We start from the raw sequence: 8,015 nt of genomic DNA on the forward strand, positions 1-8,015 counted from the left end.
TATGTTGGTCATTTAACACCAAACAAAAGTCCTTGAAAACCACTAATCCTTAAGCAATACCCCACAGTGTCTTCTAGACCCTCCCCCTTAACCTCGATGTATAAGAACGAAGCAATAAGATTACCAAAATTAACACCAGGACAAAGAAACTTACCGGCATACCTACTCATAGATAATGAACAAATTAAATCACAGCAATCACTGACCCAACAGGGACTTCTCGAATTTGAGAATTGGTTTACTCACCATAGGACGCATAGTTTTTTCACGACAAACAAATTAGCCAAGAAGATGACGAGACCACGCACCAACTTTGAATTACTATGCACCCAGATCCCTACACCACGACACACAATATCAAAAATTTATAAAATATTGACTCACACCCAACCGGGTTACATACATCACTACATGGAGAGTTGGGAAAGAGATTTGGGCATGGTCATACTACCTCAGACATGTCTACAAATATTTCAATGCACATTAAAAACATTGGCATCCTTAAACCTTACGGAACTAAACATTAAAATTTTACATAGGTGGTATTATACCCCCCGCAGACTCCACCGTATGTTTCACACAATAGGGAACAGGTGCTGGAGATGCGGACATGTAGGCAGTGATATGGCCCATATATGGTGGTGGTGCTCCTCTATTCAAAACTTATGGAGACTGATCATCACAGAAATTGAACAAATTATTGACAAACAATTACCCCTAAACCCCTTAATATGGCTTCTAAATAAACCACCAAAGCTAAAACATAAACCGACACGAAAACTTTTCTTTATTATGACAAATAGCATAAAATCTTTGATAGAGAAAAATTGGAAAAGTAAAGAAACCCCTAGCATGTCAATGTGGAGAGATAAAGTCTCTGAAATATTGGAACTGGAAGAGTTTCACTATATACAACACGAACAAATGGAGGTATATGCGGAAATAGGAACAATATGGGAAAATTACATTAAAACACTGAATAAACCCCAACTGTAACACCCTTGGTTGTTGACCCACTTAAATTAATAGAATATATAGTTTGGATGCAAAATTGAGAGCGCATAATATACATAATTAAGGATTACAACTGAAGTTACACTGGTGACACTAAATCTAGTAATATGCATATTGTATCATTTTGGTTTTGTAAAAGGTTTTATAAGTTATCACGGTTAAAAATGAATCAGCATGTATCCATAAAAAGGAGCTGCGTCTCCGAATTTGTAACGTTTTTATATACAAATAAAGCTGATTTAAAAAAAAAAAAAAAAAAAGAACACTTTTGGTGTAGCGAGATTGCAATATTAGAAATATATTGAAGTAAGTTTACACTTTACTTAATGGGTTTACTTCTAATATTGCAGCCGCACTATAAAAAATATACAGTAAATTGAAAACTTGTAGCAGATATAAAAATACCAAGTTACAAAAAATGCTATCTATTTTAAAAACACATTTTACAGTGTTTAAAATATGCACTATTGTAAAATGATAAAAGCTGCAGCTGTTTTCTTCACTGGGATATTAATATCCTATAAAAGAAACCATGTTCCTAAAGGGAAAAGGACACGCTAAAAGTTAAAAGACCAGTAAATACAGTAGATTTGCTTAATCAACACATGCATGATAAGACGAAAATGCAATAGCACTTAGTCTGAAAATTGAAATAAGTATCGGCTAGATTACGAGTTTTGCGGTATGAGTGAAAAAGCAGCATTATGGCTCTTTTTCAGTACCGCTGGTATAACGAGTTTTGCAGGTTTAGCTGCACCGCACACTTTTTTGCCCGTGATGCAACGTAACTACCGCAGCTTTCAAAAAGTCCTTTTTCAATGGGAATTCCGTGGCGCCGGTATTACGAGTCTGCCTGGGAGGCCAAAAAGTGAGCAATACAGCCAATACCGTCAAGATCCATACCGTAAACTGTTCCAATCAGCCAATAGAATGCGAGCTCAATCCTACTGGCTGATTTAATCAGCCAATAGGATTGAAGCTCAATCCTATTGGCTGATTGCATCAGCCAGTAGGATTTTTTCACCTTTAATTCTGATTGGCTGATAGAATTCTATCAGCCAATCGGAATTCAAGGGATGCCATCTTGGATGACATCATTTAAAGGAACCTTCATTCGAGAAGAGCTGTGGAAAGAAGAGGATGCTCCGCGCTGGATGTCTTGAAGATGGAGCCGCTCCATGCCAGATGGATGAAGATAGAAGATGCCGTCTGGATGAAGACTTCTGCCCATCTGGAGGACCACTTCTTGCTGCTTGGATGAAGACTTCTCCCGGCTTCGTTGAGGACTTCTTGCCGCTTGGATGAAGACTTCTCTGGCTTCGTTGAGGATGAATGTCGGGTCTTCAAAAACTGTAAGTGGATCTTCGGGGGTCAGTGTTAGGTTTTATTAAGGGTTTATTGGGTGGGTTTTATTTTTAGCTTAGGGTTTGGGCGGAAAAAGAGCTAAATGCCCTTTTAAGGGCAATGCCAATACAAATGCCCTTTTCAAGGCAATGGTGAGCTTAGGCTTATTTAGTTAGGATTTTATTTGGGGGGTTTGGTTGTGTGGGTGGTGGGTTTTACTGTTGGGGGGGTGTTTGTATTATTTTTTAAAGGTAAAATAGCTGATTTCTTTGGGGCAATACCCCGCAAAAGGCCCTTTTATGGGCTATTGGCTGTTTAGGCTAGGGTTTTTTTTTATTTTGGGGGGCTTTTTTAGTTTTATAGGGCTATTAGATTAGGTGTAATTAGTTTAAATATTTGATCATTTCTTTTCTATTTTGTGTAATTTAGTGTTTGTTTTTTTGTAATTTAGTTAATTGTATTTAATAAATGTAATTTATCTAATTGTAGTCTAAGTTTAGGTGTTAGTGTAAGACAGGTTAGGTTTTATTTTACAGGTAAATTTGTATTTATTTTAGGTAGTTAGTAAATAGTTAATAACTATTTACTAACTTTTCTACCAAGTTAAAATAAATACAAATTTAACTGTGAAATAAAAATAAAACCTAAGATAGCTACAATGTAACTATTAGTTATATTGTAGCTAGCTTAGGGTTTATTTTACAAGTAAGTATTTAGTTTTAAATATGAATTATTTAGTTATTCAAAGTAGGTTTTATTTAGATTTATTTTAATTAAATTAAATTAAACTTAGTGGGTGTTAGGGTTAGATTTAGGATTAGGGGTTAATAACTTTAGTATAGGGGCGGCGAAATTAGGGGCAGAAGATTAGGGGTTAATAAATGTTGGTAGGTGGCGGCGATGTTAGGGGCAGCAGATTAGGGGTTAATAAGTGTTATGTAGGTGTCGGGTGGCAGATTAGGGGTTAATAAGTGTAGGTGGGTGGTGGCGACATTGGGGCAGCAGATTAGGGGTTAATAAGTATAATGTAGGTGGCGTTGACATTGGGGCGGCATATTAGGGGTTAATAAGTGTAATGTAGGTGTTGGGGATGTTGGGGTGGAAGATAAGGGGTTAATAAGTATAATGTAGGTGTTGGTGATGTCAGAGGCAGCAGATTAGGGGTATTTAGACTCGGGGTTCATGTTAGGGTGTTAGGTGTAAACTTAAATTTAGTTTCCCCATAGGAATCAATGGGGCTGCGTTACGGAGCTTTACGCTCCTTTATTGCAGGTGTTAGGCTTTTTTTGTCTATTTCCAGGACCACCATCAAGGGGTGACAGGGGTGAAAGGGGTGACTCCTGTCAGGGGCCCAATGAGCCAGGGGGGGCCCATGAGGCAAGAACTAAAAAAAAAAAATATTTTTTATTATTTTTTTTTTACATTTGGGCAGCCACCAGTGGGTACTACAGCAGAGTGCTAATTGAGCATGGGAAATGTTATTACACAGAGTAATGTATTAGCATTTGAGAGGATTTCTTAGTGTGCACTAAACCACTATGCACAGTGTGAGACAGACTTGGCACTTTGTACAGTGTGTGCCTGAGTCAGATGGCAGATCACTTTCATTTGCAGAAGAGGTAGGACTTATTTAGCAAATGTTTTTTATTTCTTTGTGCAATTTTGGATTGTAACTTCAGTATGGTAGTAGTTGTTTTGTTGGGCTAGGGGTCCATAAAAACACATTTTTTTTAGCAGCAGTGTATTTATGATTATTTGACAATGCTGTAGAAATTCTATATTTAAAACCATGCAGAAATGTTTCCTCCTCAATACACAAATGGTAGATGCCCTTTTGGCAGATTTGCATTATATATATATATATATATATATATATATCATTCCAGTTTACTGCCCCTTTATGCATCAACTTTCCAGATGGAAGGAGGCATTTTATCTAAGATTTTTACATCTGCATAAAATTTTATACTCTCAGACTAAGATTGCTCAGTGTTTGAAATGAGACAGGTTAACTTAAAACTGTTCAGTTTACACTACAGCTGACTTAATTTTGAAATACATAGTAACAAGCCTAAATCCTGCATTTAACCTAATTGTATGAGTACCACAGCTTATGGTCCCACCAAGACCATATAGAGTACAGCATTTTCAAAATCCATAAGTACAGCTGACAAATGGGAAAATTTGTACACTATATTTGAAGTGGTGCTCTAGGTTGGGGAAAATGGGGAAAAAACAAACAAACATATGTCAACGTTTTAAAGGTACTTTTCTTCATCTAGCATCTACCCAGCTCATTAATGTACAATTTTGAATTCACAGAATTATTTTTGTTTGCACATTTACAAATATGATTCTTTAAAAAGTGATCTCTTAATTTCTAAAAAAAAAATATCATTTAGGGGATGCAAGGTGCATAAATGTTTCCTCCTGTGAGTGTTTCTGTGGGTGTCTGTGTTTATGTCTTTGTGCTTTGGTTTGTGTCTCTATGAGTGTGTATGTATTTTGTATGTATTTTTTATCTGTGGGTCTCTCTGTGAGGGTGGGTGTGTATGTCTTTGTGCATTTTCTGTGTATGTCTGTGAGGGTGTGTGCATATGTCTTTGAGCTTTTTCTGTGGGTGTCTCTGTGAGGGTGTGTGTATGTTTGTCTTTGTGCATTTTCTCTGGATGCCTCTGTGAGGGTGGGTGTGTGTATGTATGTATGTATGTCTGTGTTTTCTGTGGATGTCTCTGTGAGGGTGTGTGTTTTATGTGGGTGTCTCTGTGAGGGTGTGTGTATGTCTTTGTGTGTTTTCTGTGGATGTGTCAGGGAGAGTGTGTGTATGTATGTCTTTCTGTGTTTTTTATGTGGTTGTCTCTCTGTGTGTGTATGTCTTTGTGTGTTTTCTGTGGGTGTCTCTCTGTGTGTGTGTATGTCTTTGTGTGTTTTCTGAGGCTGTCTCTGTCGGTCTTTCCTTGGTTGTATGTGCAAGTTTGAGTTTGTGTGTGTGTGTCCATTCCTTTTTTAGGACATTTTGACCTTACTACTAATTATTCACATCTTTCTACAGACTTTGAGACTAACAAGACCTTTCCGGAAGTAACCAATCCACCATTTAACCTTTAAATTATTGTTTAGGCAGTTCAGGGCCCTTCCTTTCAGCCACTGCATGCTGTTGTCGTAATTTAGTTGTCATCTTCCTTTCCAAAAAGATAATCAGAACTCCATATTTTGTTTTCTAAATCTCGTTTTTTTTACAAAACTGTAGTTTACCTCATTACTTGTCAGGTCAATGTAAACAAGTGCTAAGTGTCTGTTTGGGTGTCTGTGCCTGAGTGTGTTTCTTTGCGTGTCTGCTAGAGTGTCTATATGTGAATCCTTATGTGTGAGTGTGTTTCAGTGTATGAGTGTGTCTGTGTGTGTGTATGTTACTACCTTTACAACATTTCCAAGTTTAAATAGACAAGAATAAAGTGCATATACGTTTTAGTCACTTGGTCAAAAATTGCACATGTCAAAGGAGGGGGGGGGGGGCTGATCAATGGTTGAGTCAGGGGCCCCAAAATTTCTAGTGGGGGCCCTGTCTATTTCCACTCCCACTGCATCATGTCACAGCCATTAGCCAATCACAAATGCATATACATATATTTTGTGGATTTTTGCACATGCTCAGTAAGAGCTGGTCACTCAAAAAGTGTAAATATTAAAAGACTGCACATTTTTTTAATGGAAGTAAATTGGAAAGTTGTTTAAAATTGCATGCTCTATCTGAATCATGAAAGTTTAATTTTGACTTGCAAAAAAAACAAAAAAAACAAAAAAAGTGAGGGGGAGCCCTACTATTAAATAAGTAAGACAAATAAAGACACTAGAGACTGAGTCTTCTAATGTGTCAGAGAATATAATAAAATTGGTGAAAGGGGATAAATGTGAATGTGTAAATATAAACAATAATAGCCAATGATATGGTGTCAAATTAAGTGATCAAAAATAGGAAAACTAGTGATCATAGTGATCAATATCATATATTAAACCATATATACATATGTATATATCAACAACAAAATTATAAAAATAAAATACAATAAACAGTGGTGAAACAATTATAATGTGATACAATTAGTTAATAAAAGTGTGTCTTATTGCCTAAGATAGACGAATATAAGGCAATTGAAATGTTGAAATATTGTAAAGTCTCTGGAGAGGAGAGGAGGCAGCTATCTGTGAAGATCCAGGCCAGGATCCAGGAGCAGCAATCTATAGAGAAAAGAGAAAACAGAAGCGCCACATGGCCCAATATTGTTTGGTCCAAAACTTGTAGATCTTAAAGTAAGAAACAGACTCACATTTAGAAGAGCACCTCAATTAGTGCTAAGTAGGCAGTCTGGGATCTATTCGGTCACCCAGAAGACCAACTTCCTGCACAGGAACTGATGTAATATATAAAGCACCTCTTTTGATGCTATAGGAGCATGAAGGGATCAATTCAGTCACCCAACAGACTTGTGGCAAGGCATCCAAGTAGATTCAGTAGTTCAGAGGATCCCACAGTGGTCCAAATGGTGATTATCCTCAAATAAAAAAGTAGAAAAATCCCAAAGAAAAAGCAGCAAGTGTTCAAATGCTTAAAATGACTTTAATAAAAATTATAAAAATACAGGTAACGCGTTTCTCAGCCAATGGCTGTTTCATCAGGCTTCATAAAATATTTACTGAACACTTGCTAGATATACCCTAAACCCAAATAGGATAATAATGAACAGGCACATGCTCAGTAAGAGCTGGTCACTCAAAAAGTGTAAATATTAAAAGACTGCACATTTTTTTAATGGAAGTAAATTGCAAAGTTGTTTAAAATTGCATGCTCTATCTGAATCATGAAAGTTTAATTTTGACTTGAGTGTCCCTTTAAAAATACAAAATGATATTGAAATGAACATTTCTTGTGGCCTGATGATCCTTTGAACATTGTGCCCTAAGTATTTTATTTTAATTATGTATTGTTGATAATGCAATTCCACTATATTTAATGGACTTTTAAATAATCCTGGTCAGATCTGACTGGGATGATTGACAAGCCCTGCTCTTGGGCAATTGGTTGGGTAAGAGCAGGGTTTGTGCAAACAGATAATAAGAGAGATAAAGCAACCAACTCGTAGAAAGAATACACTAATAGCACTCAGAGGTTTAAGGGTTAAACTAACAGCTTTAAAGAATAGGCTGATAGTAGTAGAACAGCTTTCTTATACTGAAGAAATGTGGATCAACGTTATTAAAACAACTTTTATTAAAACACACAGAGGCCTATTTATCAAGCCGTCAACCACAAATACACTGGAATTCCGCAGCGTAATTGTGGAGAGCCTGATTACCCTTATTTATCAAAGCCTACAGACCGGCAAAAGTTTAAATTTGTGACGTAACATATGATCCGCCGGTCTCAGTCTGGCACAGATCGACTCTTACGTCATGACAGATGTTCCAAATACAAATTTGGCACTATCTGACTACTTTTGCTAGTTAACAAATATCTACCAGGTACGCTCGCCACTATTCCGGCCCAGCATACCTGCTTTTCAATCCGCTGCCCTGGAGGCCGTGGATGCCTTAGGAATCAATGGGAGTCTGAAAGCAGCGAAAGCTTATGTTCGCTGCTGCCCGATATCCCATTGATT

Source organism: Bombina bombina, chromosome 5, assembly GCF_027579735.1.
Source record: "Bombina bombina isolate aBomBom1 chromosome 5, aBomBom1.pri, whole genome shotgun sequence".
NCBI lineage: Eukaryota > Metazoa > Chordata > Amphibia > Anura > Bombinatoridae > Bombina > Bombina bombina.